The sequence below is a fragment of the Caretta caretta genome, chromosome 3, assembly GCF_965140235.1.
Source record: "Caretta caretta isolate rCarCar2 chromosome 3, rCarCar1.hap1, whole genome shotgun sequence".
Taxonomy (NCBI): Eukaryota; Metazoa; Chordata; order Testudines; family Cheloniidae; genus Caretta; species Caretta caretta.
Window position 1 is genome coordinate 120,252,489 of NC_134208.1, and position 26,064 is coordinate 120,278,552.

Consider the following 26,064-nt stretch of genomic DNA (forward strand, 5'->3'; position numbering starts at 1 on the left):
CTTTTTCATTATCTTGGAGTCAGAGACTACTGTTACATAAGATCAATAACAGTATAAAGAACAGAAAAGTAAAGAGAATTGGGTTTGAAAATCTAGTTCAGATATCTGTTGGTGACCCAGGTCAACATTCAATAATCCATGTTTTTAAAAGATGAACTGCACATAAGGATTTCAGTTTTGACTGCTTGGCTTTTGAGCTACTCTAATTCTGAATATCTCCCTTTTTCACTGTAAGTTAGTCTTCAGAAAGAACTCTGGCCAGTTGGAGATGTAGGTGTGTTTATAGAAGCTGGCTGAACTGCTTTTGTAATATTAACGTACTGGGCCGGAAGAGAAGAAGGAAAATTACAACTTATAGAAATTTCTTTTAGGCTGTGAAATTCTAGGTGGAGACTAAAAGTAGAATTTTCAAAAGAACCTAAGTGACTTGGGACCTAGGCTCCTAAGGCATGTAGGTGCTTTTAAAGTATTTTTACCCCTTTATCTGAGTTGTCTGAAGCGTAATGCACACTAATATTGCTATATAATTTATATGCTTGTGATTTGGTAACTTCTGCCTTTTTAAAATCTTTTCTGATTAGATAATTTTGCATTTGCAGGTTCAATATTAGGTTAGAATTCTCCAAGTGATTATTTCTTTATTCTGTGTGACATAAGATTTTCTGGATGGATTCTGTTGCACAGTCAAAGCCTTAGTTAATTCAGTAACAAGCCCCAGATTAAATGAACACCTTTGCTCTTTCCTCTAAACCTATAGGTGGGTTTTTCCATCTCAGGCATGGCTTGTAGTTCCTTCGTCAAATCTTTAATTGAGGGTGGTTGCAGATATTGCCAAAGGATAATAATCAACCAGTTGTTAAGGATGTTATTAAAAAGTTGAGACTTTAAAAAGAAGGAATCCCCTGTCTTCCCCTCAAACAAAAAAGGAAAACAAACTCCTCCCAAAAGATCTAGGTTTGTGTTTTTCACAAGCCTTCATAACCTCAAAATGCTTTGCTCACTTAGCATCAAATTAAAAACATATTGCAGACTAGAGACCACACCTATTTAAGAAATTCCAGTTGTAAATGAGCCTTTCAGAAAGTTAGAGGATGGCCAAAATTCCATTATATTGGAGAGTGTCTAGCAACTTTAACTGTGGAATTGCTCATAATAAAGATTTCTGAGGATTGCCTTGTATGATGGAAAATCCTGCGTGTTACTATTGGCGGCTTGATTATCTCTCCACTTTGATTCACACCCAAAATCCTTGAGATGTTGCTTCTGTCACCAGCCTTGTGCTCCAGTAGGATAGTACTTCTTCAGGATCCATCAAGGCCACTCCTGAATTGGCCCAGTGGATTGTCATGATCTGACATGAAGGGGGTGGGGGTGAATTCCAACTTCTGTCTTCCTAAATCTCAGGAGACCAAACCTGATTGTTTTTTATGCATAGATTTACAAAAGATTACAGTTAGGCTGGCACAGTGCTGCTAACATATTGTTGGGAAAAGAATGCTTAAATATTTAGTATGGGCAGCAGATTTGTGTGTGTTTTGTTTTCTTTTGGTGACAGCAAGATGCACTGAAATACAAACAATATTGATACATGAAAAAAAAATATAAATCCTGTTACTACTTTTTCTTTAATTGCACCTATCTCTCTTTAGAACACTGCTACTTTTCTTTGTGCAAATACTCAGTAAACCTTTCTGTATAGACAAATGTTATGCTTGACTACTATGATTTCTTTGAGCCATGGATCCTATAGTTGCTCACTGATGAAACTAGTTAGTCTTCATGAAACTGCCATTGAAATGACTTCTTTATTACAAAAAGAAAAGGAGTACTTGTGGCACCTTAGAGACTAACAAATTTATTTGAGCACAAGCTTTGTGGAATGCATCCGATGGAGTGGGCTGTAGCTCACGAAAGCTTATGCTCAAATAAATGTGTTAGTCTCTAAGGTGCCACAAGTACTCCTTTTCTTTTTGCGAACACAGACTAACACAGCTGCTTCTCTGAAACCTGTTTATTACAGAACTTGAACACTTCAGAGTGTCTTTCATTTTCATTCCCATTTTTAATAACTCTCATAAAAGGCTATTTTATCTGAATTTGAAAGTTAATTTCCTCAGATGTTGGCTAAAATGTTTGATAAGCCCTGTGTACACGTGGAAATCAAACTATTGCTCAAAATGTTTCTCAGCATAAGGTTTCCATTAATGGCTATTGAAAGCTATCTAAGTGCTTGTGCAAACCTGACTCAATACCATTTCAGAAAACCTGACTGAGACTTTTAAGGGTCGGGGGAGAAATGCCTAAAAAGAGATGCCTAGTGATTTCTAGTTTCATGTATTTTCTTACATTTTTATTTTTTGTAACCATATTTATTTGTATGTGAAGTCTGATGATTACCGGAGTGAAATACAATGTTATTTTAAGTCCTCGAGGCTTTTATTTTTTCTATTATATTGTGAAAGCCTTGACTCGGAGCTTTCCCCTACTGCTATGTATCTAGTTACTTATAATTTGTTACAGCAGTATCTAAAGATCCCAACTGATTTATTCTGTGTTTGTACAGCACAGTGGGTCCTGGTCTATGAGTAGGGGTCCTTGGCACTATGGTAATACAAATGATCATAATTGGGGGTTGATTGATTGTGCCAAAAACCGTACTATGCATACTAACAGTTCTATTTGCTGCCTAGAAGAGTTTGTACTCTAAATATCTAACAGACAAAGGGTAGGGGGTGCAAACACACACATAGGGGTGAAGTGGTTTCACCCAGGGTTACACACAAATCACTGGTAGAGTGAGGGATAGAACCCCACATCTCCTGAGTCACAGTCCAGTCTACTGGGCCACTCTGCCCTTTTTATTTTAAGCCTGCACCTCCAAATTTAAATCCTTCCTAAAGAAAAAAATCACATTTTAAAATAATCAGATCCAGCTAACTTGCATCCAAGAGTTTTAAAAAAACTGGCTGAGTTGCCTGCTGGACTGTTACTGTTGATTTTCAATGAATTTTGGAACCCTGTGAAAGTTCCAGAAGACTGGAAGAAAGCTAATGTTCCACCAATATTTTTAAAAAGACAGTCAACCCTCTCTAGTCTGTGTTAACTCCTTGTAGCTCAGCCAGTCCTTACCAGCGACAAGACCCCTTCCTCAGCCTTTCTATGGTTAGGAAAGAATCCCTTGCAATTATTATTACACAAACAGTACTCTGACCTCTAACCTGTTACTATAACACAATATTTGAAAAGTGTAAAGAGGATGATCCAGGTAATTATAGTTCTGTCAGTCTGACACTGTTTATGGGCAAAATAATGGAGCAGTTGATATGGGACTCCATTAATAAAGAATCGAAGGAAGATAATATAACGCCAGTCAACATGGGTTGATGGAAAACAGGTCTGGTCAAACTACCTTGATATCTTTTTTGTTGTTGTTGTTGAGATAACAAGCTTGATTGATAAACTACCTACATGGGGAACAAATACTTGATAGTGGGCTCTTCATTCTATCAGACAGAGGTGTAAAAAGATCCAGTGGTTGGAAGTTGAAGCTAGACAAACTCAGACTGGGAAAAAAGGTATAAATTTTTAACAGTGAAGGTAATTAACTATTAGAACAGTTTACCAAAGATCATGGTGTGTTTGCCATCTGCTGACCATTTGAAAATCAGCTTTTGATGTATTTTTAAAAGATAGGCTCTATTTCAAATGGAATTATTTTGGGGGATTTGTGTGGCTGTGTTATACAGAAGTTCAGACTAGATCATAGTGATCCCTTCTGACCTTGGAATCTATTTTTTTTTAAATCTTTCTGAAGGGATCCTCCCAGTATGCCTTTCTGGAATTTACTCACATGAAGCTATGAAATAAACTATTTCACATATACAATGGAAGGACTTGAGTCAAAACTAAAGTTCGCTGTTCATCAAAGCAGTCAAAAAGCGGAATTAAATATTGTGTGTTATAGAAACAGTTTAGAAGTCAGAGGTTTGTGCAATAACCCTCTTCAAAGATCGCAAGGGATTCTTTCCTAACCATAGGAAGGCTGAGGAAGTGGGCATGTTGGCACAACTTCGGAGCCACTAGGGAGAGTTGGCTGAGATACAAGGCATAAGTGCAGACTAGAGAAGGTTGACTATCTCTAGGTTTGGAAAATGATGTAGTAGTAGTTAACCAAATGGTCAGGTACAAAATGTAAGTGACCACTAATGCAGGTTGCACAGGACAGTACACTAGCCATTACTTTTTAAGGAATATTTTTCTATATTTTTTTTCCTGTTAAAACAAATTCCCATACCAGTCATATTCTGATAGCTATTTTCCTACCAACTGGTGGAGACGTTCTTTCTCTCATTTCCCCCCCCCCCCCCAATAAAGATGGATGTGTTTCTCTATTGCTTGGCGCTATATTTGCGTTTTATTTATGTTGTGCTTTCTCCAGTAAGGGTGGTACTTCTCATCCTTCTATCTACAGTTTTGCTCTAGGTAGTAAGTCCAGCTTTATCAGTTTTGTGTTTTTATAGACTTCAGGCTTTAGTCTTGCTCTGCAGTACCTGATGGGTACCTAGGGGGTTCTTGTCAAGTCAGCAAGTGAAGTGCCTGATTTTCTAAGATAAACGACAGTGTAGGCAGACTGGTAGAGAAAAGAACTGAGCCCTTAAGTTTTTATCTGAATTTTACTTATAAAAACAGTATCAAGTTACATCTTAAAGTATTTATTTTACTTGCCATTGTTCATGGGTCACTCTTACACTCTCCTGAGAACAACTTTCTTTTTTGCCTCTGTTTAAACACTGACCGTCTTTATTTCTGTTTTTATAGAGCTTCAGTTACGATAGCTTTTCTGTTCATTTCCTCCTTTGTGTGCCAACATTGGGGATGACAGCACAGGTTAGAGAGTGGTGTTCATTAGCAAACTTGCTTCAGAGCCAGTAGAGGGAGCACAATTTTTCAGTTACAGGTGCCATGTAATAGTGACCACTGTCGTGTGTTTCTGTAATATTCCAGCTAGGTTATAGACATTTTGAGAGGTCACGTTGTGGGATTAAACTACTGGAGTGGTTGTAGTAGTGGGTGGTTGGTTGGTATTTGGAGGGAAGATGAACTTGTAAAATCTTTGATTTTTTTTTAACCCTGAATAGATTTTTGTGCATGTTCTTGCTGAACAGTTGTTTACATGATGAGGTTGTGGATTAAAAACTCTGGACCCAATATAAATGTTTCAATATTATTATAGCATTTAGGGATTCTCATCATGGACCAGAACCCTATTGCACTAGGTGCTGCATAAATATAATGGCTGCCAAGTGACAGTATAATTTAAAAGGTTTCAGAGTAACAGCCGTGTTAGTCTGTATTCGCAGAAAGAAAAGGAGGACTTGTGGCACCTTAGAGACTAACCAATTTATTTGAGCATAAGCTTTCGTGAGCTACAGCTCACTTCATCGGATGCATACTGTGGAAACTGCAGAAGACATTATATACACAGAGACCATGAAACAATACCTCCTCCCATCCCACTCTCCTGCTGGTAATAGCTTATCTAAAGTGATCACTCTCCTTACAATGTGTATGATAATCAAGTTGGGCCATTTCCAGCACAAATCCAGGTTTTCTCACCCTCGTTAGTCTAAGGGGCCTGATTCCAACAGTTGCTGAGAACCCACATCTCAGGTTTTAGACACTAACAAAAGGCCTGATGTCTATGCATGCCAGCAACCTTTCATGCACGCACAGGAAGTTGAATGGGGAGGTCAGACAAACAGTTGAAGGATTGGGGAAAGGAATGCAACAATACCCTGACAACTTTGTACTGTAATGATTGCCATCTACCTTGTTATTTCTGTGGGGTTTTTTGTTTTCTAAATACATAAACTTGCCAGCTGCCCCTTCTACAACCCTGGCCACTGTTAATTTTTTCCCCCCACAGATTCTTCAATATTAAACAAGTTGATAGTAAACTGTTTAGCTCATGGGGGTGGGGTGGAACTTTATTCACAACACACAATAAAATGCAATGTTTAGGCAATTTTTGGACTTCAGGGATAAAGGATTAAGAGATACTTAATATACAAAATGTGAAATGTTGAATCTGTATCAAGATTGTAGAATACAGTTGAGGGCCATGCCATGCCTTCTGTGTGTACATTTTGATGTCTTCAATTTTTTTTTTTTGGTCCTGCCAGCCAAATCTTGTTAGAACCTTCTGTCTGGTGGTTACAAAATAGCATCGACCATCAAGATAGCATGGAAGTGACTGTCACAAAACAGTCTAACATGCGGAAAATGGAAACAATCACAGCAACAGAATGACGATAATTTAGTTCACTACCTTAAAGATAACTTCATCAGAACACCAAGTGTAACTTCTCACTATTCACTTTATCAAAAAAGAAGTTCAAGTACATATTTGGTACTGCTTTTGGATTTTGATTAGCAAACTATTCGGAATTAAATTCTGAATCAATTGGTGGGCTTTCAGTGCCAGTGAACCCTTCAATGTTTTGATCTTCTAAGTGCTAGTCAGAAACTGTCATACAGCATTATGTAATGGATACACAAAATGAATCTTTGTTGTAATATGTCAGAGGGCAACAGAATTACTCTTGTAGGGAATGGTGTACATAATCTTTAAGTTCACAATGTCAAGTGTGGTAGTCCAAAAATTCGACGTGCAGCTGTTTTGTTTGTTGGGGTTCTTTCATGATTTAATCCATCCATTCTTACCCTCTGCTCTGTTTTATCAGAGAAGGCAGAGTACTGAAAAAAATACATCTGAATTTCAGAGTAAAGTTTTTACATATTTCAAATCCTTTCCCTCTAGGTAAGGGTTAAGGCATAGTAGTGTAGTGCAATGGGAAGCTGTGCTGCTGCTACATATACTGAACCCCATTTTGTGGCTATAGTCCTTTATTCTCCCGGACTGGGTTAATGTATCCATTTTCATACATCCCCCTCTCATACACTTCCCTCCCCTCTCCCTGTGACTCAAAAAATGCGTGCATATAAATGTGTATGTGTAAACCGTGGAATACATGGTGTAGTTTGGTAAAAGTTTAGGATGGCCTTTTTACTTTTGCCATGAGTGATGAAGCCACAAGTGCATTTTATGCAGATCCACCTGGACCAGTATTAATAAAACCATAATGCCACACTACCATGTGACAAGTACAGAATATATATTACATAAAAATTATTTTGAGATGTTTTAGAGAGTTAAATGTTTTATTTAGGTAACTTATGGTTTTCCACCTGCAAAGCCCAGGTACATAATTACCATGAGGTCAACTGTATATGCCTCAGAAGGAGAGAAATGTGAATCACTTCCAAAGATGAACAATTGTTTTATCTCTCAAATTTTGGCTAAATTTTTTTTATCTTGAAACCTTCTAATGTTAGGAGCAGGAGCTGGCTCCTGCTGAGATGCTTGGGCCTTCGCCTTGCCAGTGGGATAAACCTCACACTTCTAACCCTGCAAGGCTCTAGGATATCAGACTCTCAAGTAGTGACATTTTTATGTATAGAAAAGCTGTTAATAGTAGAGAGCTGAATCTTGACGGTCTTGGGCTTCACGTTGGGATACATTTCAAGTAAAAATGCTACGTTTGTAATCTTTGTATGGTGTAGCTTGTGTCTGTCAAGATAGTACATTGTTTCCCAAACCTGAAGGAGGCAGGCTTTTCAAGAAAAGGGTGTGTGGCAGGACAGAGTTGGCCAACCAGAGCACAAGCAGAAGAGAAAAGTGGAGATTGCAGGAAGTTTCATAGTTCGGAAAATTTCTTCCCTGTTCAGATGTGTTCCTGTTGCTCTGGAGAATGCAGCAAGTGGGTCCTTGGAAAAAGCCTGCTTTCCATTTCCAGGGAGTAGATGCTACAGGCAGGTAAGAACAGGGGAAAAAGAATGTACCAAAAAATGGCAGCAGTTGTGCTGGGGTATCACATAAGGGAATGTGATTGGGTAGGATACACATCCTCTAATCCATTTTAAGGGATGCTCCATCGCATGAAGTTTGGGAGTCGCTGGCAATAGGATATGATATGATTTACGTTCTGTAATGCTATCCTTTTCTTCTTTTGGTACAAATCTGTCAGATAGTGATCTTTCTAGTTGTGGTTGGTATGTTCTTGTGGTCCAGGTTTACGTTGGCTTCCACAGTGGTGGTAGCAGTGTGTGGGAGTATGTGTACATGAGACTTCCCTTTATAGTTTTGTGCATATGTTATCGGTTTCCTGTTTTAAGAAACTTCTGAATTTCAGGCAAGAATTGAAGTGTATTTATGGGTCTGAGAGCATATTAGGAGAGTTATTTCCCCATCTTATATTAAGAGGACACCAGAACCTGAGTGATATTGAAAAGTCACATACCAAGAATCTCTTGCTGTAATTCCAGAGAAAATATTCCGGGAACAGTGCAGTAACAGAGTTTTTTGCTTTGGTTTCCATGACAGGATTGCCTGAGGGGTAGAAGAGATCACATTATACCTCTTGCAAAATCAGCTGGCAAATATCCATATAAATAGTGACAGGAAAAGTGTCTTTTTTAGTGCGATTTTTTTTAATGGAACTATACATACAGTAACAGATTACATAATTCAAAATGTTTTTTTAAAAGTGTTTAAAGTTACAATAAAGATAAATAGGATAACGGCTTTACTTGCTTTGTTTCACCTTCTTGTGACACTTTCTAGTTGACAAAACTAGAGAACTGTTAAATTGAAGAAGTAAATTACACTTTCTAGGAAAGAGAGCTGTAATATTCCATTATTCATCACTACATAAAATATTATTCAGTTTACACCATATTTTGTGTATTATGATAATTGCTGAACAAAATTATAGTAATAACTCCACTGTGTAAGGGCTGGGAATTATAATGAAATATTAGAAGCCAAAATTGTATATGAAACAGCTTTTAAAGTATTTTACTGAACTCACTCGGTTTTTCATGTAAATTCCTTTCTTGCTGAAACAATGTTTGTGTAAAGAGTTGGTTGAATAAGCATTTCTTATTTGCTTTTTCTTGTTTGTTCCTTCCTTCCCTTCAAGTCCTGTATGTAAAATATCAGGCAAAATATTTAACTGATCTGCACAGATCACTTAAACTGACCACTCTTATGTAAATCTCTGGGAAGTTACTTAAATTACATCAGTTTGCAGAACATGCTGTTCATGAGCGAAAATTAAACAGTTATATAGATGCCATATTGTTTTCTTCTTTTTTGATATTCTAAACTTTTAACCATTAATAAGGAGACTTTCCATTCAAGATTTAACTTTTTTCTTCCATTATAAAGAAATACTGAATTTCTGTAATAGATATATCTCAGAATAGTTTTGTCCACAAGACAATGCTTGCGAGTATGACCTCTATTTGAATAGGGCAATTTAGATAGTATATAGTGCAAACAATTATTACTGGAATAAGCAAGTGTCTGTTAGTAGGGGCAATTGTCATTTCAGTCAGCAGCCTTTTTCAAGATGATCATTCCTGTTCATGCTGTATTATCAGAATATTAGACATCTTGATAAAGCCAATAACTGAAATGTCACTTCCTTCTGCTAACACAACTTGAAAAATATTTGCTTATTTGGATTTAAATGTGCATACAGAGAACTCCTATCCTGAGCTTTCAGTGGCCTTGTGTTAATTAAAAAATACAGCTAAAAATTATTGCAAAACTAAAATAGGAGCACTTTCTTCCTTTCTTTCCCTCTTAGTCCGGACACATTCATACCACTGTTCAGTCAGCAAAAATATTAAAATTCAAATGTACTGTTAAAATCTCTCCAGCCATTTTGGCCCTCCCCAAACCTGAAGGAAGTGAACTTTGCAGCATGCCCATAAGTCAACACACTTGGGCAATTATAGACCAACGTGGGGAGTGAATTTCGAAGTCAAGAGAACCTCATGGAGAACGTGCTGCCAGGAACTAGAGGTTGAAGAAGGTGAGATGGGGAAAGACTTAAACAAAAAACCCAACTCAACTTTTGATAAACGTTTTTTATATGAGCCAAGTTAGGCTTAGACATGATCTGGCCCTCCTATGGCAAGGAATTCCTTTTCTGGGGGGTAGAGGGGATCCTTCTGAGGATGCTCTGCTCTCTAGCCTGGAATTTAAAAGCACTCCTAATACTTAGGAAGCAGTGTAATACCTTTGGAATTGTTAGCTGGTGGTGATGTAGCTTGGGGGGAACCTAGGCAACAACACAACTCCCCGAGGTTAGATTCCATTTTGTGTTTAAGTTAATTTGTCATCTTCAGGCTCTATGCCAACCAAGAGAGTCCTGAGCTATCTAGGTCCCACACTAATAAGAACTTTGTAAATTAGGATCAAGACACTGAAACTAGTCCTGAAATAAACAAGAAGCCAGTGGAGTTCATTTTTGCACTGTTGTCAACTCTTCTAGGGTTGTGCATCTTGCAGTATTTGGTGTTTGCTTAAAAACCTCCGCTCCTGGAGTCTTGTGGCTGACAGCCGAACCTAAGCTGCCATTTAAAAGAAAAAGGTGCTAGTGCTACTTTGGTTTTTAAAAACCGAAACATAAATTCACCTAAAATACACCACTCACCACCATAGTTACACCTGTAAAGCTTTTAAATGTAGACAAGGCTCAAAACCTAGAAGACGACTAAAGACCCCATTTTTTTTTTAATTTCACGTTTAAGCCGGTCTCATGATTATTTTAATAGTTAGGGCTGGCAGTACTTTAGCATGATTCATTCATGTCAGCCTTAGTTATTAATGAGGCAGCCTGCAACATACTTCACCAGAGGCACCTTTTACTTGTGGTGATTATGCTAGGCCCTACGTAGAGAAGTTGCAGTAGTCTGTCTAGGAGGCAATTAAAACATGGCTTGAGTGCGGCTGGTATTCAGCTTCGGCATAACTTTCTCAACACCTGTGGAGCCTAACCGTATGAAGTTGCAGCAAACGCTTTCTAAGTCTCTGGGGAAAGGGGAGCATGTGACTGAGTTGTCACTGTTTTTACTCTGCTCCTTTTAGGAGGAAGGGAGTAAAGCCCCATTTTATTCTTCTTTGCTCCGCTCGATACATCGCAGTTGGGAAAGAGTAAACAGCCCTTAGTGCTTAATTTTTAACAATAAAAAGTTACTAATGTACAATGTGGATGAGATCCTTCAGTTCTTTTTTTAATTGAAGCAGCTGCAGGAAGTGATTTAGATTCAAAGCTTATCTCTTCAAAAGACAAGTTTAATATGTTTATTGCTTCTCATGTGTGTAGTAGTATACCCAGGACAGATTGAGTGCAAAATATCATTTATTTCAGTGGGGCTTCACACACGTACCTTTATATTGTAATGGGCCCTGTTAGTGATGTTTTCCCAGGATTTTTGAGTAAAGGTTGTTTTGAAAGTTTTAGGTAATAGACTTTTGATGTGCAAAATTCCAGAAAATTGTGGGATTTTTTGTCTTCTCAGTTTTATTGTGTTTATAACTACTTAGGATTACCTAAGTAGTGCTGTTGTGTGTCTACAGTTAGAACTTCATCTTAACCTTCTGTGTGAACTATTTGAAACAGTACAAATTGGGTCTGTGTGTGTGTGTGTGAGAGAGAGACAGAAATTTGTTAATCAGCTAATAGTGTGAGAACAGCTTTATTTGTACAATATGGAAAGAAAAAGAATAAAAGTATTTATAATGTCAAAATGCGCAGAAATTAGTCCGTAAACAGGACTTGAACTTGAAAAGCCTTTATGATTGTCTTGCTGTTTGTGAGGGAGTAATTTTGAAAGCCTTTTGTTTGTCAAAGATGTGCCATATCTGTTTGGATTTTCTAAAGAAGCTGATGATTTGGTAGGACCGAGGTTCCTGATATAAAATTAATGAAAAATTTCCCATTTATCTTCTAAAATAGGTGATTTTATATATTGATGTTTTAAAAATTCTCCTTTGATTTAAAAATATTATAAAATGTGCTTGCTAGTTTTGGAGCTGTAATAACAGCAGCTATTTTTCAGAGATTTGCATTATTTACCATATCTATCCACTACTTTCAGCTTTGTCATTTGATCGTTAGAGTTAATTCATGTAGCAATAGAAGAGAGGAGAGTCATACCACGCTGTTACTTGATTGTAGCACATCTTTGCAGTGAACCTCAGAGAATGTGCATGATCATAGTTGAATTATTATGGAGGAGTTTGGGGTTATCTTGCTGTTATGTTCAACATTGCTGCCTATCATTCTTTTAAATTCCTAGGTCCAAATCCATCTCTTCTGTAACTCCAGTGGATTTTCATAACAGCTGAATTTAGCCATACTTATTATGGGGTTTGTTGTATGCTGGGTGGTCTGATAGGGAGAGGCCCTGCAGCCTCTCTTGCTTTTTGGTAATTGCTGTTTGTCTCAGTCTCTGCCAAGTTTTCACACATTCTTGAAAGCTAGTCATCAAGCTATTTAAATAGATTTGAACCTTGCTCCTCAAAATGATGTTTAGTTAATGACCTACACTACTGGATTTAAGAAATCTGCTTCCTTAAATTTTTGCATTTAAGGAATAATTTTTTCCTTCTAATGTATACGGTCCAAGGGTTCATTTAGCAGTCCCCTATGTTCCTTTGTGTAATGACTTTTAAAAGGTATTGAATCGTGGTAGGACATTCTTGTACAGAATAGTATATGTCCGTTCCCAGATAAAAATTATATTAAACTGGGGTTAAGGTTGAGTATTTCCCAAAATCAAACTTTACAAACTCTGAAAATTCAGAGTTAAGGTTAAACTTAAAAGAAATCCTAACATGTTAGGGAATGGTATGCATTGTTAAGGCATCACAAAAATCTCAATTGTGCCCTGTAGTGTGACCATGCAATAATGCTACAATTATAATTTTAGCACAGTAAAAGTTACACTATAGTTAGGATTAACACCAGCTTTCTATCTAGAGCTCAACAGTTCTAAGCACTCTAAAGTCCATATGGTTGATCAGATTGCCTTGAAATTTGTGGTGTGTCATGGGGGCACAATGGATGGTCAGTGCTCCAGATTTAGGGCTGTTTGATGCAGGGGTTCCCGAGGTACATCCTGCAGGGAGAAGGGCGGGAGGAACTCTTCCTAAAGTTGACACATTCTAGCAGCTATTTTCCCCCTCACAGATAAAGATTAGGGTTGTCAAGCGATTTAAAAAAAAATAAATAGTGATTAATCGCATAATTAAAAAATAAATCGTTATTAATCGCACTGTTAAACAATAATAGAATACCATTTATTTAAATATTTCTACATTTTCAAATATATTGATTTCAGTTACAACACAGAATACATTGTGTACAATGCTCACTTTATATTTTTGGTTACAAGTATTTGCACAGTAAAAAAACAAAAGAAATAGTATTTTTCAGTTCACCTAATTCAAGTATTGTAGTGAAATCTCTGTCATGGAAGTTGAACTTACAAATGTAGAATTATGTACAAAAAAAAACTTCATTCAAAAATAAAACAATGTAAAATTTTAGAGCCGGCAAGTCCACTTAGTCCTACTTCTTGTTCAGCCAATCAATCAGACAAACAAGTTTGTTTACATTTGCAGGAAATAATGCTGCCCTCTTCTTATTTACAGTGCCACCTGAAAGTGAGAACAGGCGTTCTCATGACACTGTTGTAGCTGGCGTTGCAAGATATGTATGTGCCACATGCTCTAAAGATTCATATGTCCCTTCATGCTTCAACTTCAACCACCATTCCAGGGGACATGCATCCAAGCTGATGACTGGTTCTCCTTGATAATAATCCAAAGCAGTGTGAACCGACACATGTTCATTTTCATTATGAGTCAACAGTGTAACACTGTGTTGCAAAAAAGCAAACATCATTCTGGGATGTATTAGCAGGAGTATTGTAAACAAAAAAGGAGACTAGGCCTCAATTGGAGTATTGTGTCCAGTTCTGGGCACCACATTTCAGGAAAGATGTGGACAAATTGGAGAAAGTCCAGAGAAGAGCAACAAAAATGATTAAAGGTCTAAAAAACATGATCTATGAGGGAAGACTGAAAAAATTGGGTTTGTTTAGTCTGGAGAGGAGAAGACTGAGAGGGGACATAACAGTTTTCAAGTACAAAAAAGGTTGTTTGTTACAAGGCGGAGGGAGAAAAATTGTTGTTCTTAACCTCTGAGGATAGGACAAGAAGCAATGGGCTTAAATTGCAGCAAGGGCGGTGTAGGTTGGACATTAGGAAAAAACTTCCTAACTGTCAGAGTGGTTAAGCACTGGAATGAATTGCTTAGGGAGGTTGTGGAATCTCCATCATTGGGGATTTTTAAGAGCAGGTTGGACAAACACCTGTCAGGGATGGCGTAGATAATACGCAGTCCTGCCATGAGTGCAGGGAACTGGACTAGATGACCTATGGGGTCCCTTCCAGTTCTATGATTATTTGAGTCAGATGCCACCAGAAGAAGGTTGATTTTCTTTTTTGGTGGTTTGGGTTCTGTAGTTTCAGCATCGGAGTCTTGCTCTTTTAAGGCTTCTAAAAGCATGCTCCACACCTCATCCCTCTCAGATTTTGGAAGGCACTTGGGATTCTTAAACCTTGGGTCGAGTGCTGTAGCTATCTTTAGAAATCTCACATTGGTACCTTCTTTGTGTTTCATGAAATCTGCAGTGAAAGTGTTCTTAAAATGAACAGCATGTGGTGGGTCATCATCCAAGACTGCTATAACATGAAATATATGGCAGAATGTGGGTAAAACAGAGCAGGGAACACACAATTCTTCCCCAAGGAGTTCAGTCACAAATTTAATTAATGCATTTTTTTTTAACGAGCATCATCAGTATGGAAGCATGTCCTCTGGAATGGTGGCCGAAGCATGAAGGGGCATACGAATGTTTAGCATATCTGGCATGTAAATCCTTGCAATGCTAACTACAAAAGTGCCATGCAAATGCTTGTTCTCACTTTTAAGTGACATAAATAAGAAGAGGGCAGCATTATCTCCTGTAAATATAAACAAACTTGTTTGTCTTAGCAATTGGCTGAATAAGAAGTAGGACTGAGTGAACTTTGTTTTTGAGTGCAGTTATGTAACAAAAAAATCTACATTTGTAAGTTGCACTTTCACGGCAAAGAGGTTGCACTACAGTACTTGAATGAGGTGAATTGAAAAATACTGTTTCTTTTGTTTATCATTTTTACAGTGCAAATATTTGTAATAAAAAGTAATATGCATTTTGATTTCAGTTACAACACAGAATACAATATATATGAAAATGTAAAAAACATCCAAAATATTTAATAAATTACAATTGGTATTCTATTTAAAGTACAATTAAAACTGCAATTAATCGCGATTAATTTTTTTTGAGTTAATCGTGTGAGTTAACTGCAATTAATCGACAGCCCCAATAAAGATCAAATCAGGGTACCAAATCTTGAGTTACCCCCAACAGAGTGCATGGTACCCACCAGCCTTTTGGGGGAATCAAATGAATTTATTAAAAAAGAGTTTGCTTCTCCAATTAGGCATATGCCAAACAGTTTAAGGCTTACATACCTATTCTCACACCTAATAGATTACACTGAGCATGCACAAATGGAGGAGGTAAAAGGATTTGTTATCCTTCTAACACCCACTGACAATGAATGGTGGGATTGTTCGTATGTCTTGGAGCTACTGTTTCAGGCTGCTGTATTCATCTCCACTGAGTGTTGTTTTTCAGCCGAGAACATCTCGCTGAATTGAGTGGGCCACTTTACATCACTCTGAGCCTGCTATGCTGATGAGGAATATGTAGTCCCCCTCCTCTCCATTTTCCCTTACATTTTTTTTTTACAGTATTACAATGAAGCAGTGTCTGTCCTCTAGGTAAGGTTGAGAAGTCCTTCCTGTTGAAAGGATGACTCTTCTTAGTGCTCTAGTATTTGTGCGCTTACACAAATTATCTTGAAATTTGCTGTACCTCATGGATGTATAGGGTAGGATTAATGATCCAAATGTGGGCTCATTTGAGCAAGGGGTTCCTGAGAGAGTCTCCAGGGAGGAAAAAATTCATTACGTTCACAGATTCTAGCAGCTTTGGTGTTTTGAAACCTACCCTGGGCAGAAATCTGAGAATGAACTGTGAACATTTAGGAAAAACCTGTCTCTGTCAGAAGTTTTGTATTTTGTTTTGTGTTTTGTTTTGTCTTTTTACTTTCTCTCCATTGTGGAGAAATGTAATCTGAGTACAGCAGAATATTCAGAAGGCCCTGCAACTATTTATATTTTGAAAATAAATAAATGAATAAATAAACTGCACAAGCAAATGCTCGCTGGGAGACTAGGGTTTATTTAGAAATGCAAGAGTAGGTAGTAACGGGAAAAGGGGCTTGGGTCTGCAGCGAGGCATAGCGGTATTATGGGGAGGTAAAAGGCGGAGTGGGAGGGGAGAAGATGGATGGTAGCAGAGGAAGTTGGGAATTTGAGGGGGAGGGGTTCTCAGCCCTGAATTCTCCCTTTCTGTATGTGTGCTGGCATCTGGGGGAGCCCTGTCCTTTTGCAGGATTCTGAACCCCTCTCCCTTCCTGCTGTGTGCGCACTGGGGTTTAGGGGACCCTGCTCCTCCCGGAGTGTCTGAGCCCCTCTCATGAGAGCTGGGATCTGGAGTGAGGGAACTGAAAGTAACACAGATTTGAACTTCTGAAATCCAGAAAATGAATAGTTAAGGTACACATCACTCCTGGAAGGGGTGGGGAGGCTGGCCCGAGTGTGTAGAGGAGAGGCTGATTGGGTGTCTAGCTGATCTTCTACACTACAAACTTTGGTTAACACAAGTTACATTGGTTTACAGCTGCCAGAGTTAGTATATCACTCATGTGCGTGCATATGTGGCTGTTTGCGCTGGTGGTGTGTATACTCACCAGGAGTGCATGTCAATGTAAGTGAGATGCACCAGGGGTAGGTATTCCGGTGTGCTATGTGCCACTGCATGGCACAATGCCTTTTGGGAAACTTTCACAATGTATTTTGGGATAGAAGTGAGTCATGTAGGGATGACTAGGGGCAAGTGGTCAAGTTCCCACATAGAACTTTCTCCATCTCTTGATATGAAACAAATCCCCAAATTTTTTTCCTGCTTTTTAAAATACCACAAACCTGTGTGGAACTTTTCACTGTGCTGACAGAAACATGGCGCCTACAGAGCTCTGCAAATAAAGGACTCTCAATCCTCTGGCATTCGAAGACCATAAGGAAGAACCATAACATGGGGGACATGAAGATATCGTCAAGGAGAGTTTGTTGAGGATCATAATGAAAACGAATGCAAGGTTGTTGGTGCTGTTCAATGAGCAGCTGTAGACAGTGGAGCCCTGCTTCTGGCCTGAGAAATGAGCATTGACTGGTTTGATTGCATTGTAGTGCAGGTTTGGGACAATAAGCAATGGCTTGCTAAACTTTCGGATGCGACAGGCCACGTTCCTGGATCTGTGTGTTGAACTTTGCACCAGAACAGGGACACCAGAATAAGAGCTGCATTGATAGTGGAGAATTGAGTGGCAGTCATAGTGGAAACGTGCAATGCTGAATTGGTGCTGTTCAGTGGGAAATCATTTTGTAGTTGGAAAATCCGCAGTAGGGGCTGTTGTCGTACAGATCTGTAAGGCCATTAATAATCTCCTGCTATGCAGAACTGTGACTCTCGGCAATGTGAAGGATGAAGTGGATAGGTCTGCAGCAGTTGGGGTTTCTGAACTGCGGTGGAGCAGTAGACGGCACACACATCCCTATTTTGGCACTGGGCTACCTTGCCACAGAGTACACGAATAGAAAACTGCTACTTTTCTATGTTATGCAAGCATTAGTGGATCACCCACGTCACTTCACGGACATCAGTATGGGCTGCTCAGGGAAGGTGCATGACATTTGCATCTTTAAGAACACAGGACTGTTCAGAAAGCTGCAATTGGGGACATTGTTTCCTGACCAGCTGATTACCATTGGCGATATTGAAATACCAACAGTGATTCTGCGGGCCCCAGCCTACTCCTTGCTCTTCTGGTTTATAAAGCTGTATGCTGGCCATCTTGACACACCAAGGAAAGATTCAACTATTGACTCAGCAGCTGCAGAATGACAATTGAATGTGCTTTCATTGCTTGAAGGGACTCTGGTGGTGTTTACTTACTAGATTGGATCTCAGTGAGAAAAATATCCTGTGTCCTGCATGGTATTTGTGAGGCAAAGATGCTGCCGGGCAGAGGTGGAGTAGCTGTCTATGGACCTTCAAGAGCCATTACAAGAGGTCAATGTGATGCTGTACAGTTGACAGAGGCCTTGAAAGAGCACTCTAATGCCAGCCACATTAATGTGCTGTGCTCAACTATGCTTTGACCATGAACTTTTGGGGGGCTGTTAGGAATTTTGTAGTGCTAGTTGTACACATACAAATATTGCATTGTGCCTGTGATCCTGACAGACCAAATGCCAGCTCTTGCCAAGTCTGCAGGCATTAGCTAAGAACTGACAAACTTATCGCTGGAGACCAGACTAATTCAGCTCTGTTAGTTTTGCTCAGAATAGGTATTAGTCTTCTAAGAAGGTATTTAGCGTTAAGACTCTGAAATGCTTGTAATTTCAGATATAATGTCTAGTCCATGCTATAAGAAAATATGTAAATTTTGCTTTATAACTTTGAAAACATTTGCTCTGAGCTTGTGAACCCAGGCAGGGAATCGTCCCCCCAATTCATCCGGGAGGACTGTCAATATTTAAGTGAGTCATTAAAAGACAAAAACTGTGTTAATTGTCCCTTCCACCCATGGAAAAGGACGTGGAGAAGGCCTCATCCCATCGCTTTGAGTGCTGGGTAATGGAAAATCTTTACATCAACTATTTTATCTCTTTGCTGCTTGAACTCTCTTAGAGCCAGAGAAACAACAGAAGCCAGAGATCCCCAGGGGTTACCTCCTGGGTTCACCCTGAAAGATGCTTTGAATTGACAGATCACTACAACTCTGTCACTTCTAGGATCTAGATGGTAACTCATTTGTGTGTGTTTGCTTGCTTTATCCTGTAAAAAGAAAAGGAGTACTTGTGGCACCTTAGAGACTAACCAATTTATTTGAGCATGAGGTTTCGTGAGCTACAGCTCACTTCATCAGATGCATTTCCACGGTATGCATCTGATGAAGTGAGCTGTAGCTCACGAAAGCTCATGCTCAAATAAATTGGTTAGTCTCTAAGGTGCCACAAGTACTCCTTTTCTTTTTGCGAATACAGACTAACACGGCTGTTCCTCTGAAACCTGTCTTTATCCTGTAAATAACTTATTCCTTTTTCCTAATTAATAAACCTTTAGATAGTTTATTACAGGATTGGCTACATGTGTTGTCTATGGTGTAAGATCTGGGGTGGTCTCTTGGGACTGGAAGCAATCTGAATATGGTGTGATTTTTGGTGTAAGTGAAATTTTTTTGTATTGGTGTACTTTACTTTGCCAGTCGGCTTCTCCTGTAAACGCTCCTGTGCTTCTCTTTATGCATGCAGGGGGAGGGGGGAGATTCCCTGACAAAATCTCAACTACTGCTAATGTATACTCTTTCAAATCCCTCCTTAAGACTCCCCCTATGCCATGATGCCTACAAAATATAGCTTGCTGATGGCTAGACAGAAGACAACCTCTGCCTGTTCCTCTTCCCCTTCTTCCCTTTTCTTAGTTCTAGCCTCCCTATTTCTAACCCCAATTACAAACCAAAAAAACCCTGCAGTACGTGTAATAAAGTTGTGCCAGTACTTTCCCATATTAACTTGCTTGGATGTTATGTCCACATCCAATCTTGTTTCTGTGTTTGTACAGAACCCTGCACCAATTGGGTCCCACGTCTGATTGGGGGCTTGGTATGCTACCATAATATAAATATATATATATTTTCAAATAAAATTAGTGAAAATAACTGTCTTGTTCACTTACCATATTAGGCCCTGATCCTGCAAGTCGGCTCTGGTAGTGCAGACCTTTTGTCCATTGTTGTCAAGCTCTACTGAAATCAAGTGGATTTGGTTGCAGAATCATGGTCTAACTTTGGATGTTCTTTCTTTGCATCTCAGTTTTTCCCTTTTCTTTTTTTTTTTTTTTTTTTTGGTAAATCAGATTCACCATCAATTAAAATAAATGCTTGGTGGAGAACATAGCTGAATGAAAATTCATGCTGTGAAAAACATTTATTTGAAGAGGAAATAATATGTCAAAGCAGTAATTGATATGGACTCTGTCTGCCAATCTAGCCCTGGGAAACAACAGGCTTTAGAGAATGGAGGGGGGGGGGGGGTAGGTGTGTGACAAAAGTGGGAGCAAGGTCGACACATATGTGGGGGAGGGGGAAATAAGAGATGCTGGAGTTAAGAAGTTTGAGAACCACTGGATTAAGCAACAGATCTCGTTCAGACAGTGAAGCAGTGACAGCTAGAAGTAGAACACAGGAGTGTGTCTCCTTCTCTTACCATTACACGACACTTTGCCCCTGTAGTTGTTGCAGATACATCTGTTGCAGATATTTAACATGTATCTATGGAACTAAAGATAAGTCTGATGGTAATGTAGATCAAAGAGAACAATTCATAATTTTTATCACTGTTTAAATTCCTCCCTATTTATTAAACTATTGCTGTCTTTTGTAAAATATATCTTTTTTTCCTCTCGTAACAGAAATTTAAGAATGAAAAGCGAGTAAAAGTATTCTACTTCAGATGCACCACGTATGTAGGTCACAGTATTTTTTTTATGGGTTTTAAAAAAAAAAGATTCGATGTGAGGCTACACCTCTGATTTCTGTGTCATACATCTTACATAAAATCCAGATTCTTCAGTTGTGGGGTTTTTTTTTTAAATTCCCCACCCTCCAATTAGCTGATGGAGATCAAGATTGGATTCCTCCAGTCCCTCAGAGGTACGAAAGCCTTTCTTTGTTGTTTGGTCTTTAGGAAGTGGCTGTATTTGTCTATTGTGTTTTATAGCTGCACAGCTAAGGCTGCAGAGTCAATATTGGATTTGTCATTTGCTGCATCTCCCTACCAGACCATAACAACAACTGTCAGTGAGGTCTGTTCAGAAATGCCTTGATCTTTCTGGTGAAGGTTTGCAATCTGCTTCTTTCTTCATCCCTTTTCTAGTAAAGAGCTCAAAGGCTGTAGGGTTCTTGCTGTGCTTTCTTCACTGCTCTTCTTACATGTCCTTACTTTTCTCCAGAACTCAGCACCCTTGTCCAAGCATGGTTATGCAATTAAAAGTGTTATTGGGAGTTAAGAAGAGACATTTTATCGTTCCTTAGGCATACTTAGTTCAGGGGACAGTGCTTGATAATTCTCTGTCCAACACCAGTATGTTCTATTTTTATCCAGCAATGACAGACCAGTCCTCCCACACTCATGTTAACCTTCAAACACAGCTTCTAAAAATGATGTGAGAAAAGCAGACTATTTTATAGAAAAATATAGCTGTAAAATTTCACTCTGCCCTTACTCTTTGGATTCTTTTGTTTGAGGAGATACAGATTCAAGCTATGGTGCAATCTCTGAAACTGAAGACCGCTAATGTAACTGTAAGAGTGTTGAGAGGAGTCTATCAATGATACTTCCAAGTATGGTCCATTAATCTTTCTTCTCTGTCACCAAGCTGCCAATTAGTGACAGTTGTTTTGTGATTTCTGGATATCGGCTGAGGCCTCCAGCTCGCTTCCCATAGGCCATCGAATAGGTGTTATAGGGAAATGAATTTAAATTTTTTTTTAATGCTTCCTATACTAGTGCTGTAGGATGGAGATTTGTCTTTCATTGGGTTCCCATGCTGTCAGTGTCATGACATAGATGACTTTTTTTATTTTATTTTTTTTTTAGGAAGAACTGCCACTGCCATTCTGTTGGGAATATTTTGTTTTAAAAGCTCAAAATTTGCTTTCAGGGAATATTCTCCAATATTTACTTTAAAAATATGTGCCTGTGAACACAAACTTATACTTGCAAAGAAACACATTTGCCAGAATTGGAGCTGGGTGAAATTTTTTGGCCGAAACTTTCACCAAAAATGCGGATTTGGGTTGTCTGAAACATTTAGTGAATTCATGTTGATTTAGTCGAATTGTTTTGGTCAAAAAAAATTTTTTGGAAATGTTGAAATGAGCCATTTAAAGGGTCATTATCAGTTTTGAATTTTTAAAAATTGATTAATTTCAAATATATAATTTTTTTACGAAACCTCATTGAAATTGTATGTCCTAGAATGGCTTTTAAAAATTCCCTTATTTTTAAAAAAAAAAAAAAAAAAGCACAAAGTTTTTGTTTGTGTGGGGATTTTTTTCCTGATCCTTTTGCTGTTTAAAACTGTCACCTGGGCAGGCTGCAAATAATCATACTAGACAAACGTAGATCTTTTTATTTTCTTCCTCTCTGTGCATGTGTCTGCCTGCTTTTTCTTCAGTGTCAGCTTTGCCACTTCTGTTAGCGAAGAACAACACCCTCTTACAAAACCGAGGGCAGAGTATGCATAAGAGCTCTTCCTCTAAAGCAGTGTGCGATCTGTGATTATCATCATGCTAGTGTCACAATTACAAGGTAAATGCCTCTGTATTTTTCCCCTCTGTGATCCTACAAAGACACCCACTTAAATGTTTCTGGCTTCCACCTGTCACCTCTCTTGGGTGGAGATCAGTGTCTCACTCCTTTATGACTGGGGGTTTTGAGGCTGCACAGCTCATTGATCCACCCTGTGCAGACTGTCCCCAGCAAGCCAGTCTGCCTAAAAAGTACTGCCTATGCTTGACTTTTCAAGGGCTATGGACAGTGCATTGCTAGCAGTTACAAGTTACCAGACAGCTCTTTCTAAGCAAACACATTTATTCTGAAGGTGAGGACATTTCAGAGAAAGCATATAAAAATAATAAAAGAACCTACGTGCATGCTAAAAAGCTTACCAGTCGTCACCCTCACGTGACGGTGTCAGTCCTTCAAACCCACGATTGTGTTTTCCTTGTGGTTACAAGTTGATATCAGTTTTTAGTCTTCAGGAATCAGAACAAAATCCTTAAGTAAGTTTAAGCTTGGGCTGTTTTTCTGGTCTCTGGAGAATCCAGTTTGAACCAGAATATGTGAGCTTTCCTAGGAGTTGGTCCTCTGTGGAGGTGTTATAACCTGAATAATTTGCCTTAATAATCCCTTACTATTTTCACTTCCTGGAGCTGCTGTGTTAACCCTGTGGAGTGCACACAATCCCTGGCCTGCAGTGATGTATAAACCATTCATGCCCTTAATATGATATGGTCTCCCAGACATATTGGAGGAAGTTGCCCTATCTGGCACAGCTACAAAATGAGACAGGAAGTGAAACTGACTCCACCAAGTTCTGTCAAGTGCAGGCAGTAAACACAGTGGGGAAAAACATGAAAATTCATTTACAGTAATTTTGAGGAATTACTTGGGCTTCCTGGAAGGTATGCTGTAGTCAGACATGTTATTGGGCTTAGTATGCGGGTAAATGGGTAAAATTCTATGACTTGTCTTATACAGGAGATCATGTTAATTGAGCTAATAGGGATCAAATTCTCAGGTGGAAATGATTTTTTAAATTGATGGTGTTCCTTTCATAGAACATCAGAGCAGTTAGTTCCATGTTGTTACTAAGTAGCATTTTTGTAGTGCTTTGAATCTTCAGAATGTCTTACAAGTATTAACAAATTAATTTCTCTCAAGTAAAAAAAAAAAAAATTCTACTTTTGCAAGATGTACTTTCACGATAAAGAGATTGCATTACAGTACTTGTATGAGGTGAATTGAAAAATACTATTTCTTAACTTTTTTTACAGTGCAAATATTTGTAATAAAAAATAAAATGAGCACTGTATACTTTGTATTCTATGTTGTAATTGAAATCAGTATATTTGAAAATGTAGAAAAGCATCAAATATTTAAAATAAATTTAAATTGGTATTCTGTTGTTTAACCAATATTGTATTAATTAAAATTGTGATCAATTATGCCTTTTTTTAATCACGTGATTAATTGCGATTATTTTTTTTAATCGTTCGACAGACCTAGTTTTAAGTTTAGACAAGCCCATTCTCTTGTAAGGAGTGAAACAATATCTTCAAATTTTGATGAGTCTTATTTTCTTCGGAGTTCGATTGTGTTTCAGCTAGATATTTATGAAGAGATTTTAATATTTTTGTTAATTTTCTCATTTGTCGTACAGTGTATTGCCTCCTTGGTCTTTTAATCTTTTGATGTGGAAAGTTGGATTTTTTTCATCAATATCATGGAATGCTAATGTTAGCACATAGCAAATGATTACATATTTTATGGTTATGGTGACCATTAAAAATGGATGCTTACAGTATCCTTCCTACAATGAATGGTGATTCTAGATGAAGAATGTATCTAAACATTGTCAGCAGTGCTGCTTTGGCATTTGCCCTATATTTTTATAGCTTATTACAGTTTCACAGGTATATCTCAAGTTACCTTCCAGCACTTATGTGATCCACAGACTTATAGTTCCCATTTCTTTGGGGTCTAATATGAATAATGCAACCAAAAATAATGTATGTGCTTTATTTAATATTGATTATTATTGTATTAGTAAGGTCTTATGTTCCCAATAATTCACTTCAAAATGTATCCTTAGAGCTGACTTGCACTGTTGCTTCAGAGTCCAATGCAGTGGGTTGATTTTTAATAGTTCTGCACATACAAGACATACATTGACCACTATAATAGTTTCAGATTCGTATAAAAGATTCTTGTAGGTTTTTGGTTTTGAGTGGCTTTTCTGATATATTAAACAAGTTAAGAATTGATTTCTTAAACTTTGTGAAGTACATCTGCAGTTATTTAAATTGTATTAGATCTTTTAGGACTATTCTTTCAACCAAGTCCATTTTTTTGTCTGTACTTTAACTTTCCTTCCCCAACATGCTACTATAACAGCAGTGTCCAATTCTTGTGTTTCAAGGGGCCATATTCCATTGTTAATAGAATTATGTGCCATGGGCTAGAGTAAAAATGTAGGACTATATATTGTTGTCCATCCACAGCTGAACTCTCACCAGTGTCAATAGGAGCTTTTCACAGGGTAAAATATGGTCTTTATACAGTAACTGAACTTTTAATTATTATTTCTACTGTTTCCCCATTCCTTCTGCTAAAATGATCAGCCATGGAAATATTTAATGTTGTCATTGTTTAGCCTGGCAGTTAGTATCCCAGTGAGGTTAATTGGGTGCTGGGGGTTGGTTGCAGCACATGTAGGCATATCCAAGTTAACTTTGATCAAGCTAGCTGGAAAGCCCATGACACTGTGGCTGCTCTGCTATTTTTAGCAAGCTAGCTCAATCAGAGCTAGTTCTGGTATGCTTACACTGCATTTCCCGATTGCATTGCAGACCTACCCTTAGTCATTGTTTCCGATCATCTGTAGACTAGGGAAGGCAATGTTGGTTAGACTTGGTTCAGATCTGGAAGGTTATATTGTCAACCAGGACCTGGGCTAGAAATATACTTTTCAGTTTATTGTTGGTTTAAACTAAAGCTTAGATTGTGAATATAAATACATCAAATGGGCTGGGATTTTGACTTTCCCTGTTCTATAACACAGACTTCTTGGATTATATAAATCCATGCATATACCAGAATGATCCAGCAATACCTAGTGTTATTCTGAGATTAGCCAGAGTTTTATAGTGTATAGTATCTAAGTACAACTGATAATGGTTTCTCTCTTTTCACTTACAGCCATGATTGTGAGTTAAATTAGGTTCCAGTGCTTCCATCTATGATGATTTTTCTGAGTGGAATAATTTAAAAAAAAAATTCTGTGTGCTTTATAGCCTTGCAGCCCAGTAATCATTTTTTAAATCTGGTAACAATAAACACTCTACTGTTCTGAAAAAGGGCTGTCATTGCCGTGGACCACCTTGGTTGTTCATTTCCATATGTGTTGCACTATTATTGCACTCCTTTTATTTTTAAAGCAAATAAACAAGCTTACAGAGTAAATTACAAAGAATGGAATGAGAGAGAAACAAAAGTTTGAGGCACCACATTCTATTTTCATAACACTGATACCTCCCCAGGGGGATAAAGGAAGCAT

General features: G+C 38.2%; 1 protein-coding gene across 5 annotated transcripts in view; it reads left to right on the plus strand.

The window, feature by feature from the left end:
* ZDHHC14 (zDHHC palmitoyltransferase 14) overlaps positions 1–26,064 on the plus strand; it is a 149,414-nt gene that overhangs the window by 48,302 nt on the left and 75,048 nt on the right. The gene's annotated exons all lie outside the window — the stretch shown is intronic.